Source organism: Chiloscyllium punctatum, unplaced genomic scaffold (genome assembly GCF_047496795.1).
Source record: "Chiloscyllium punctatum isolate Juve2018m unplaced genomic scaffold, sChiPun1.3 scaffold_1304, whole genome shotgun sequence".
In the NCBI taxonomy this organism is placed as follows: Eukaryota; Metazoa; Chordata; class Chondrichthyes; order Orectolobiformes; family Hemiscylliidae; genus Chiloscyllium; species Chiloscyllium punctatum.
Genome location: NW_027311038.1, coordinates 17,501 through 30,000, shown reverse-complemented (window position 1 = coordinate 30,000; position 12,500 = coordinate 17,501).

Below are 12,500 nucleotides of genomic sequence, written 5' to 3'. Positions count from 1 at the left end.
CTTTAGACTTCCGTGAGCTCTCCGGCTTGCACCGAGACCCGAAGTCGACGTGCGAAGCACCACGGGACCCCTTTCGCCTGCAGGTCCCGAGCCGCCTTTATTTGCTGTTACGAGCATCGTGTGCCCCATACCTGCGTGACGAGCACCGCAGGGCGGCAGAGCCATCGCACTTGGCCGGGTGGCAGAGGAGGACCAGACTATTCACAGATAGCGGCCCAACGACTCCCAGAGCCGGTCGTGCGGCGCGCGAGGTCTGCTCTCTTCACAAGAGGCTTTATTAGGGAGTGCTAAGGCAAGGTTCTGTGCCCTCCACCCTCATCGCAACACCCATGGGAGCCTCCGGTCGTCAATAGACCGCCGCACCGGCCTCTGACTGACTCTCAGAATGGACGGAAAGAGCCGGGTAAGCCTTTCAAAAGATTCGACCACGTGCCGAAAACTTTAGACTTCCGTGAGCTCTCCGGCTTGCACCGAGACCCGAAGTCGACGTGCTAAGCACCACGGGACCCCTTTCGCCTGCAGGTCCCGAGCCGCCTTTATTTGCTGTTACGAGCATCGTGTGCCCCATACCTGCGTGACGAGCACCGCAGGGCGGCAGAGCCATCGCACTTGGCCGGGTGGCAGAGGAGGACCAGACTATTCACAGATAGCGGCCCAACGACTCCCAGAGCCGGTCGTGCGGCGCGCGAGGTCTGCTCTCTTCACAAGAGGCTTTATTAGGGAGTGCTAAGGCAAGGTTCTGTGCCCTCCACCCTCATCGCAACACCCATGGGAGCCTCCGGTCGTCAATAGACCGCCGCACCGGCCTCTGACTGACTCTCAGAATGGACGGAAAGAGCCGGGTAAGCCTTTCAAAAGATTCGACCACGTGCCGAAAACTTTAGACTTCCGTGAGCTCTCCGGCTTGCACCGAGACCCGAAGTCGACGTGCTAAGCACCACGGGACCCCTTTCGCCTGCAGGTCCCGAGCCGCCTTTATTTGCTGTTACGAGCATCGTGTGCCCCATACCTGCGTGACGAGCACCGCAGGGCGGCAGAGCCATCGCACTTGGCCGGGTGGCAGAGGAGGACCAGACTATTCACAGATAGCGGCCCAACGACTCCCAGAGCCGGTCGTGCGGCGCGCGAGGTCTGCTCTCATCACAAGAGGCTTTAGGGAGTGCTCAGGCAAGGGTCAGCCCGCAGCCTTCCTGGCAACACCCAGGGGAACCAGGCCACTCGCGTCTCTCGCCTTCATTTTCGACACGAGCGCCTGCGGAGGGCCACCACCCCCTCCGATTGTCAAGAGACCTCCGCACCGGCCTCTGACTTACTCTCAGAATGGACGGAAAGAGCCGGGTAAGCCTTTGAAAAGATTCGACCACGTGCCGAAAACTTTAGACTTCCGTGAGCTCTCCGGCTTGCACCGAGACCCGAAGTCGACGTGCTTAGCACCACGGGACCCCTTTCGCCTGCAGGTCCCGAGCCGCCTTTTATTTTTGTTACGAGTATCGTGTTCCCCAAACCTGGGTGACGAGCACCGCAGGGCGGCAGAGCCATCGCGCTTGTCCGGGTGGCAGAGGAGGACCAGACTATTCACAAATAGCGGCCCAACGACTCCCAGAGCCGGTCGTGCGGCAGGCGAGGTCTGCTCTCATCACAAGAGGCTTTAGGGAGTGCTCAGGCAACGGTCAGCCCGCAGCCTTCTTGGCAACACCCAAGGGAACCAGGCCACTCGCGTCTCTCGCCTTCATTTTGGACACGAGCGCCTGTGGAGGGACGGCCGGAGTCAACGTGGGGTTTGCCCGCCCTCCAATAGTGTCAAAAGACCGCCGCACAAGTCTCTGACTGACTCTTAGAACAGACAGAAAGAGTTTGTCAAATCTGTCAAAAAATTGACAAAGTGTCAAAAATTCGACTTCCAAGAGCTCTCCGGCATGCACTCATACCTGTCATTAAAGTGCTATGCCCGTGGAACCGTTTTTCGGATGCCTTTCAGAACGGTCCCGCGCCGCCATTTTGTTCTAAAAATCGTGTTCCCATATATCTCCGGGTACCCCGCCAACCTCACTGCGGAAAAACTACAAGTGGCACTGAATGGGTCTGAATTCCAAATTTGACTGCATCGGTCTGGAACTCGGTCCGGTCAAAACCGTTTGGATTTTTCTCGGTCCGGACTTCCGCGACAGACAAAGTTAAAGTTTTCGGGCTGCAGGCACAAAACGACAGCTGGCCATTTGCCGGGCTCAATTCACCCAATTCCTCCGGCACTTCGGAGCACATGTTCGGTGTAAGTTTGCGAATCTTTCCCGATGCTGCAGCATTTTCCTCCGCTGACACTTAGAATATTTTTCACACTTTGCTGAAAATTTTTCTAAGTGTTTTTTTCCAAGTTTTCCTGGTTACTGATTTCTTCTTTTTAAACATTTTTCTAAGTTTTTCTGGTTACTGATTTCTTCTTTTTAAACATTTTTCGCAGTTTGTCTGGTTACTGATTTCTTCTTTTTAAACATTTTTCGCCGTTTTTCTGGTTACTGATTTCTTCTTTTTAAACATTTTTCGCCGTTTTTCTGGTTACTCATTTCTTCTTTTTAAACATTTTTCTAAGTTTTTCTGGTTACTGATTTCTTCTTTTTAAACATTTTTCTAAGTTTTTCTGGTTACTCATTTCTTCTTTTTAAACATTTTTCTAAGTTTTTCTGGTTACTCACTTCTTCTTTTTAAACATTTTTCTAAGTTTTTCTGGTTACTGATTTCTTCTTTTTAAACATTTTTCGCCGTTTTTCTGGTTACTGATTTCTTCTTTTTAAACATTTTTCTAAGTTTTTCTGGTTACTCATTTCTTCTTTTTAAACATTTTTCGCCGTTTTTCTGGTTACTGATTTCTTCTTTTTAAACATTTTTCTAAGTTTTTCTGGTTACTGATTTCTTCTTTTTAAACATTTTTCTAAGTTTTCCTGGTTACTCATTTCTTCTTTTTAAACATTTTTCTAAGTTTTCCTGGTTACTCATTTCTTCTTTTTAAACATTTTTCTAAGTTTTCCTGGTTACTGATTTCTTCTTTTTAAACATTTTTCGCAGTTTTTCTGGTTACTGATTTCTTCTTTTTAAACATTTTTCTAAGTTTTTCTGGTTACTGATTTCTTCTTTTTAAACATTTTTCTAAGTTTTTCTGGTTACTCACTTCTTCTTTTTAAACATTTTTCTAAGTTTTTCTGGTTACTCACTTCTTCTTTTGAAACATTTTTCTAAGTTTTTCTGGTTACTGATTTCTTCTTTTTAAACATTTTTCGCAGTTTGTCTGGTTACTGATTTCTTCTTTTTAAACATTTTTCGCCGTTTTTCTGGTTACTGATTTCTTCTTTTTAAACATTTTTCTAAGTTTTTCTGGTTACTCACTTCTTCTTTTTAAACATTTTTCTAAGTTTTTCTGGTTACTGATTTCTTCTTTTTAAACATTTTTCGCAGTTTTTCTGGTTACTGATTTCTTCTTTTTAAACATTTTTCTAAGTTTTTCTGGTTACTGATTTCTTCTTTTTAAACATTTTTCTAAGTTTTTCTGGTTACTCACTTCTTCTTTTTAAACATTTTTCTAAGTTTTCCTGGTTACTGATTTCTTCTTTTTAAACATTTTTCGCAGTTTTTCTGGTTACTGATTTCTTCTTTTTAAACATTTTTCTAAGTTTTTCTGGTTACTGATTTCTTCTTTTTAAACATTTTTCTAAGTTTTTCTGGTTACTCACTTCTTCTTTTTAAACATTTTTCTAAGTTTTCCTGGTTACTGATTTCTTCTTTTTAAACATTTTTCGCAGTTTGTCTGGTTACTGATTTCTTCTTTTTAAACATTTTTCGCAGTTTTTCTGGTTACTGATTTCTTCTTTTTAAACATTTTTCTAAGTTTTTCTGGTTACTGATTTCTTCTTTTTAAACATTTTTCTAAGTTTTTCTGGTTACTGATTTCTTCTTTTTAAACATTTTTCTAAGTTTTTCTGGTTACTCACTTCTTCTTTTGAAACATTTTTCTAAGTTTTTCTGGTTACTGATTTCTTCTTTTTAAACATTTTTCTAAGTTTTTCTGGTTACTGATTTCTTCTTTTTAAACATTTTTCGCAGTTTGTCTGGTTACTGATTTCTTCTTTTTAAACATTTTTCGCCGTTTTTCTGGTTACTGATTTCTTCTTTTTAAACATTTTTCTAAGTTTTTCTGGTTACTCACTTCTTCTTTTTAAACATTTTTCTAAGTTTTTCTGGTTACTGATTTCTTCTTTTTAAACATTTTTCGCAGTTTTTCTGGTTACTGATTTCTTCTTTTTAAACATTTTTCTAAGTTTTTCTGGTTACTGATTTCTTCTTTTTAAACATTTTTCTAAGTTTTTCTGGTTACTCACTTCTTCTTTTTAAACATTTTTCTAAGTTTTCCTGGTTACTGATTTCTTCTTTTTAAACATTTTTCGCAGTTTGTCTGGTTACTGATTTCTTCTTTTTAAACATTTTTCGCAGTTTTTCTGGTTACTGATTTCTTCTTTTTAAACATTTTTCTAAGTTTTTCTGGTTACTCACTTCTTCTTTTATAACATTTTTCTAAGTTTTCCTGGTTACTGATTTCTTCTTTTTAAACATTTTTCTAAGTTTTCCTGGTTACTGATTTCTTCTTTTTAAACATTTTTCTAAGTTTTTCTGGTTACTCATTTCTTCTTTTTAAACATTTTTCGCAGTTTTTCTGGTTACTGATTTCTTCTTTTTAAACATTTTCCTAAGTTTTCCTGGTTACTGATTTCTTCTTTTTAAACATTTTTCTAAGTTTTCCTGGTTACTCATTTCTTCTTTTTGATCATTTTTCTAAGTTTTCCTGGTTACTGATTTCTTCGTTTTGAACATTTTTCTAAGTTTTCCTGGTTACTCACTTCTTCTTTTCAAACATTTTTCTTCGTTTTTCTGTTTACTCATTTAGCACTTTCAGGCACTTTCCGATCATTTCCTCGTTCCCGATTTCACCCTTTAAAACGCTTTCGGGCATTTCCCTAAGTTTTGCGGTTCACTCGTTTGGGACTCACTGACACCTTCTCTAGCTTCCCTGCTCACTTTTTTCGTACTGTTGAGAAAATTCGAACCCTTTCCTTAACTATGCCGGTTACTGACTTCACCGCTTCAGACCCTTGTCCCCGTAATGAAAGATACCATTTCCCACCGTGGGAAATGCACGAAAATCGGACTGAACACGGGGGAGGCTCCCCCCTCGAAGGCGAGACCGTCGGCAGAACCGCCGGGTCAAACCCGGCTGAGCTACCCGGCTTACAAGTCTCAAAGTCGGTATGAGCAGTCACGTCCACCCCCATTCCCTTTTGGACCACTTCCCACGGTTCCAAATGCATGAAAATCGGCCTGTACACGGGGGAGGCACCCGCCTCGAAGACGAGACCGTCGGCAGAACCGCCGGGTCAAACCCGGCTGAGCTACCCGGCTCGGAAGCGCCAAAGTCGGGTTGAGCAGTCACATTCACTCCCATCCCCTTTTGGGCAACTTCCCACGGTTGGAAATGCATGGAAATCGGACTGAACACGGGGGAGGCTCCCCCCTCGAAGGCGAGACCGTCGGCAGAACCGCCGGATCAAACCCGGCTGAGCTACCCGGCTTACAAGTCTCAAAGTCGGTATGAGCAGACACGTCCACCCCCATTCCCTTTTGGACCACTTCCCACGGTTCGAAATGCATGAAAATCGGCCTGTATACGGGGGAGGCACCCGCCTCGAAGACGAGACCGTCGGCAGAACCGCCGGGTCAAACCCGGCTGAGCTACCCGGCTCGGAAGCGCCAAAGTCGGGTTGAGCAGTCACATTCACTCCCATCCCCTTTTGGGCAACTTCCCACGGTTGGAAATGCATGGAAATCGGACTGAACACGGGGGAGGCTCCCCCCTCGAAGGCGAGACCGTCGGCAGAACCGCCGGATCAAACCCGGCTGAGCTACCCGGCTTACAAGTCTCAAAGTCGGTATGAGCAGACACGTCCACCCCCATTCCCTTTTGGACCACTTCCCACGGTTCGAAATGCATGAAAATCGGCCTGTATACGGGGGAGGCACCCGCCTCGAAGACGAGACCGTCGGCAGAACCGCCGGGTCAAACCCGGCCGGGCTACCCGGGTTAGAAGCCCTAGAGTCGGGTTGAGCAGTCACAATCACTCCCATCCCCTTTTGAACCTGTTCCCACCGTTGGAAATGCACGAAAATCGGCCTGTACACGGGGGAGGCTCCCCCCTCGAAGGCGAGACCGTCGGCAGAACCGCCGGGTCAAACCCGGCTGAGCTACCCGGCTTACAAGTCTCGAAGTCGGGTTGAGCAGTCACATTCACTCCCATCGACTTTTGGGCAACTTCCCACCGTTGCAAATGCATGAAAATCGGCCTGTACACGGGGGAGGCACCCGCCTCGAAGTCGAGACCGTCGGCAGAACCGCCGGGTCCAACCCGGCTGAGCTACCCGGCTTACAAGTCTCAAAGCCGGGTTGGGCAGTCACGTTCACCCCCATTCCCTTTTGGATCACTTCCCACGGTTCGAAATGCACGAAAACCGGCCTGTACACGGGGGAGGGTCCGCCCTCGAAGGCGAGACCGTCGGCAGAACCGCCGGGTCAAACCTGGCTGAGCTACCCGGCTTACAAGTCTCAAAGTCGGGTTGAGCAGTCACGTTCACTCCCATCGACTTTTAGACCACTTCCCACGGTTCGAAATGCACGAAAATCGGCCTGTACACGGGGGAGGCACCCGCCTCGAAGACGAGACCGTCGGCAGAACCGCCGGGTCAAACCCGGCCGAGCTACCCGGCTTAAAAGTCTCAAAGTCGGTATGAGCAGTCACATTCACCCCCATTCCCTTTTGGACCACTTCCCACGGTTGGAAATGCATGAAAATCGGCCTGGACACGGGGGAGGCTCCCCCCTCGATGACGAGACCGTCGGCAGAACCGCCGGAACAAACCCGGCTGAGCTACCCGGCTTACAAGTCTCAAAGTCGGTATGAGCAGACACGTCCACCCCCATTCCCTTTTGGACCACTTCCCACCGTTGGAAATGCACGAAAATCGGCCTGTACACGGGGGAGGCACCGGCCTCGAAGACGAGACCGTCGGCAGAACCGCCGGGTCAAACCCGGCTGAGCTACCCGGCTTACAAGTCTCAAAGTCGGGTTGAGCAGTCACATTCACTCCCATCGACTTTTGGGCAACTTCCCACGGTTCGAAATGCACAAGATTCGGCCTGAACACGGGGGACGCTCCCCCCTCGAAGGCGAGACCGTCGGCAGACCCGCCGGGTCAAACCCGGCTGAGCTACCCGGCTCGGAAGCGCCAAAGTCGGGATGAGCAGTCACGTTCACTCCCATCCCCTTTTGGACCGCTTCCCACGGTACGAAATGCATGAAAATCGGCCTGTACACGGGGGAGGCACCCGCCTCGAAGACGAGACCGTCGGCAGAACCGCCGGGTCAAACCCGGCTGAGCTACCCGGCTTACAAGTCTCAAAGTCGGGTTGAGCAGTCACATTCACTCCCATCGACTTTTGGGCAACTTCCCACGGTTCGAAATGCACAAAATTCGGCCTGAACACGGGGGACGCTCCCCCCTCGAAGGCGAGACCGTCGGCAGAACCGCCGGGTCAAACCCGGCTGAGCTACCCGGCTTAAAAGTCTCAAAGTCGGTATGAGCAGTCACATTCACCCCCATTCCCTTTTGGACCACTTCCCACGGTTGGAAATGCATGAAAATCGGCCTGGACACGGGGGAGGCTCCCCCCTCGATGACGAGACCGTCGGCAGAACCGCCGGAACAAACCCGGCTGAGCTACCCGGCTTACAAGTCTCAAAGTCGGTATGAGCAGACACGTCCACCCCCATTCCCTTTTGGACCACTTCCCACCGTTGGAAATGCACGAAAATCGGCCTGTACACGGGGGAGGCACCGGCCTCGAAGACGAGACCGTCGGCAGAACCGCCGGATCAAACCCGGCCGAGCTACCCGGGTTAGAAGCCTCAGAGTCGGGTTGAGCAGTCACGTCCACCCCCATTCCCTTTTGGACCACTTCCCACGGTTCGAAATGCACGAAAATCGGCCTGTACACGGGGGAGGGAGCCGCCTCGAAGACGAGACCGTCGGCAGAACCGCCGGTTCAAACCCGGCTGAGCTACCAGGCTCGGAAGCGCCAAAGTCGGGTTGAGCAGTCACATTCACTCCCATCCCCTTTTGGGCAACTTCCCACCGTTGCAAATGCATGAAAATCGGCCTGTACACGGGGGAGGGAGCCGCCTCGAAGACGAGACCGTCGGCAGAACCGCCGGATCAAACCCGGCTGAGCTACCAGGCTCGGAAGCGCCAAAGTCGGTATGAGCAGTCACATTCACTCCCATCCCCTTTTGGGCCACTTCCCACGGTTCGAAATGCACGAAAATCGGACTGAACACGGGGGAGGCTCCCCCCTCCAAAACGAGACCATCGGCAGAATCGACGGGTCAAACCCGGCCGAGCTACCCGGGTTAGAAGCCTCAAAGTCGGGTTGAGCAGTCACGTCCACCCCCATCCCCTTTTGGACCACTTCCCACGGTTCGAAATGCACGAAAATCGGCCTGTACACGGGGGAGGCACCCGCCTCGAAGACGAGACCGTCGGCAGACCCGCCGGATCAAACCCGGCCGAGCTACACGGCTTACAAGTCTCAATGTCGGTATGAGCAGTCACGTCCACCCCTATTCCCTTTTGGACCACTTCCCACGGTACGAAATGCATGAAAATCGGCCTGTACACGGGGGAGGCACCCGCCTCGAAGACGAGACCGTCGGCAGAACCGCCGGGTCAAACCCGGCTGAGCTACCCGGCTCGGAAGCGCCAAAGTCGGGTTGAGCAGTCACATTCACTCCCATCGACTTTTGGGCAACTTCCCACGGTTCGAAATGCACAAAATTCGGCCTGAACACGGGGGACGCTCCCCCCTCGAAGGCGAGACCGTCGGCAGAACCGCCGGGTCAAACCCGGCTGAGCTACCCGGGTCGGAAGCGCCAAGGTCGGTATGAGCAGTCACATTCACTCCCATCCCCTTTTGGACCGCTTCCCACGGTTTGAAATGCACGAAAATCGGCCTGTACACGGGGGAGGCTCCGCCCTCGAAGGCGAGACCGACGGCAGAACCGCCGGGTCAAACCCGGCCGGGCTACCCGGGTTAGAAGCCTCAGAGTCGGGTTGAGCAGTCACATTCACCCCCATCCCCTTTTGAACCTCTTCCCACCGTTGGAAATGCACGAAAATCGGCCTGTACACGGGGGAGGCGCCCCTCTCGAAGGCGAGACCGACGGCAGAACCGCCGGGTCAAACCCGGCCGAGCTACCCGGGTTAGAAGCCTCAGAGTCGGGTTGAGCAGTCACATTCACCCCCATTCCCTTTTGGACCACTTCCCACGGTACGAAATGCATGAAAATCGGCCTGTACACGGGGGAGGCACCCGCCTCGAAGACGAGACCGTCGGCAGAACCGCCGGGTCAAACCCGGCTGAGCTACCCGGGTCGGAAGCGCCAAGGTCGGTATGAGCAGTCACATTCACTCCCATCCCCTTTTGGACCGCTTCCCACGGTTTGAAATGCACGAAAATCGGCCTGTACACGGGGGAGGCTCCGCCCTCGAAGGCGAGACCGACGGCAGAACCGCCGGGTCAAACCCGGCCGGGCTACCCGGGTTAGAAGCCTCAGAGTCGGGTTGAGCAGTCACATTCACCCCCATCCCCTTTTGAACCTCTTCCCACCGTTGGAAATGCACGAAAATCGGCCTGTACACGGGGGAGGCCCCCCTCTCGAAGACGAGACCGTCGGCAGACCCGCCGGATCAAACCCGGCCGAGCTACACGGCTTACAAGTCTCGATGTCGGTATGAGCAGTCACGTCCACCCCCATTCCCTTTTGGACCACTTCCCACGGTACGAAATGCATGAAAATCGGCCTGTACACGGGGGAGGCACCCGCCTCGAAGACGAGACCGTCGGCAGAACCGCCGGGTCAAACCCGGCTGAGCTACCCGGCTCGGAAGCGCCAAAGTCGGGTTGAGCAGTCACATTCACTCCCATCCCCTTTTGGGCCACTTCCCACGGTTCGAAATGCATGAAAATCGGCCTGTACACGGGGGACGCTCCCCCCTCGAAGGCGAGGCCGTCGGCAGAACCGCCGGGTCAAACCCGGCTGAGCTACCCGGGTTAGATGCCTCAAAGTCGGGTTGAGCAGTCACATTCACCCCCATCCCCTTTCGGCCCCCTTCCCACGGTTGGAAATGCATGAAAATCGGCCTGTACACGGTGGGCGCTCCCCCCTCGAAGGTGAGACCTTCGGCAGAACCGCCGGGTCAAATCCTGCCGAGCTACCCGCGTTAGAGGTCTCAATGTCGGCTTCAGCAGTCACATTCAATCCCATTCCCGTTTGGACCTCTTCCCGCCGATGGAAATGCACAAAATTCGGCCTGAACACGCGGGACGCTCCCCCCTCGAAGGCGAGACCGTCGCCAGAACCGCCGGGTCAAATCCGGCTGAGCTACCCGCGTTACAGGTCTCAAAGTCGGGTTGAGCAGTCACGTTCACCCCCATCCCCTTTCGGACCCCTTCCCACGGTTGGAAATGCATGAAAATCGGCCTGTACACGGTGGGCGCTCCCCCCTCGAAGGTGAGACCTTCGGCAGAACCGCCGGGTCAAATCCGGCCGAGCTACCCGCGTTAGAGGTCTCAATGTCGGCTTCAGCAGTCACATTCAATCCCATTCCCGTTTGGACCTCTTCCCGCCGATGGAAATGCACAAAATTCGGCCTGAACACGCGGGAGGCTCCCCCCTCGAAGGTGAGACCTTCGGCAGAACCGCCGGGTCAAATCCGGCCGAGCTACCCGCGTTAGAGGTCTCAATGTCGGCTTCAGCAGTCACATTCAATCCCATTCCCGTTTGGACCTCTTCCCGCCGATGGAAATGCACAAAATTCGGCCTGAACACGCGGGACGCTCCCCCCTCGAAGGCGAGACCGTCGCCAGAACCGCCGGGTCAAATCCGGCCGAGCTACCCGCGTTAGAGGTCTCAATGTCGGCTTCAGCAGTCACATTCAATCCCATTCCCTTTTGGAACACTTCCCGCCGTTAACAATGCACGATATTCGGCCTGAACACGCGGGACGCTCCCCCCTCGAAGGTGAGACCTTCGGCAGAACCGCCGGGTCAAATCCTGCCGAGCTACCCGCGTTAGAGGTCTCAATGTCGGCTTCAGCAGTCACATTCAATCCCATTCCCGTTTGGACCTCTTCCCGCCGATGGAAATGCACAAAATTCGGCCTGAACACGCGGGGCGCTCCCCCCTCGAAGGCGAGACCGTCGCCAGAACCGCCGGGTCAAATCCGGCTGAGCTACCCGCGTTACAGGTCTCAAAGTCGGCTTCAGCAGTCACATTCAATCCCATTCCCTTTTGGAACACTTCCCGCCGTTAACAATGCACGATATTCGGACTGAACACGGGGGCCGGTCCGCCCTCGAAGTCAACACCGTCCGCAGAACCGCCGGGGCAAATCCGGCTGAGCTACCCCGCCCCCGAACACTCAAAGTCCCTCTGAAGCCTTGCATTCGCCTCCTTGGAAAATTGACGTCAAACATTACCAAAATCGGGGGCACGAGCACTAAAGCTAAGTCTCACCCTTTCCCTATCCCTAACCAGGAACCGAACGCCCACCCTCAGCCTCACACCAACGCCGGTGCCACTCCAGACAGACACACCCTTCAAAACCACACCCATCCGGCCATGCAACTCAAAAAGGGTCCAAATTCAGAAACACCCCCTTCAAAAGGCACTCCATCCTCGGCCACACCACCGGGACATGCTCCCCTCGGCGATAATTAAGCCCCCACCACTATTTGAAGCCAACCGCAGCCGCAACTCGAACGGAGAAATCAGTAACCAATTCAAAAATGCGCTTGGTTACTGATTTCTACTGAGCCGAAAAAATTCTAAGTGTCGGTGGTTACTGATTTATACCAACCCGAAAATATTCTAAGTGTCGGTGGTTACTGATTTATACCAACCCGAAAAAATTCTAAGTGTCAGTGGTTACTGATTTATACCAACTCGAAAAAATTCTAAGTGTCAGTGGTTACTGATTTATACCAACCCGAAAATATTCTAAGTGTCAGTGGTTACTGATTTGTACCGACCCGAAAATATTCTAAGTGTCAGTGGTTACTGATTTATACCAACCCGAAAAAATTCTAAGTGTCAGTGGTTACTGATTTATACCAAGTCGAAAAAATTCTAAGTGTCAGTGGTTACTGATTTATACCAACCCGAAAATATTCTAAGTGTCAGTGGTTACTGATTTATACCAACTCGAAAAAATTCTAAGTGTCAGTGGTTACTGATTTATACCGACCCGAAAAAATTCTAAGTGTCAGTGGTTACTGATTTATACCAACTCGAAAATATTCTAAGTGTCGGTGGTTACTGATTTATACCAACCCGAAAAAATTCTAAGTG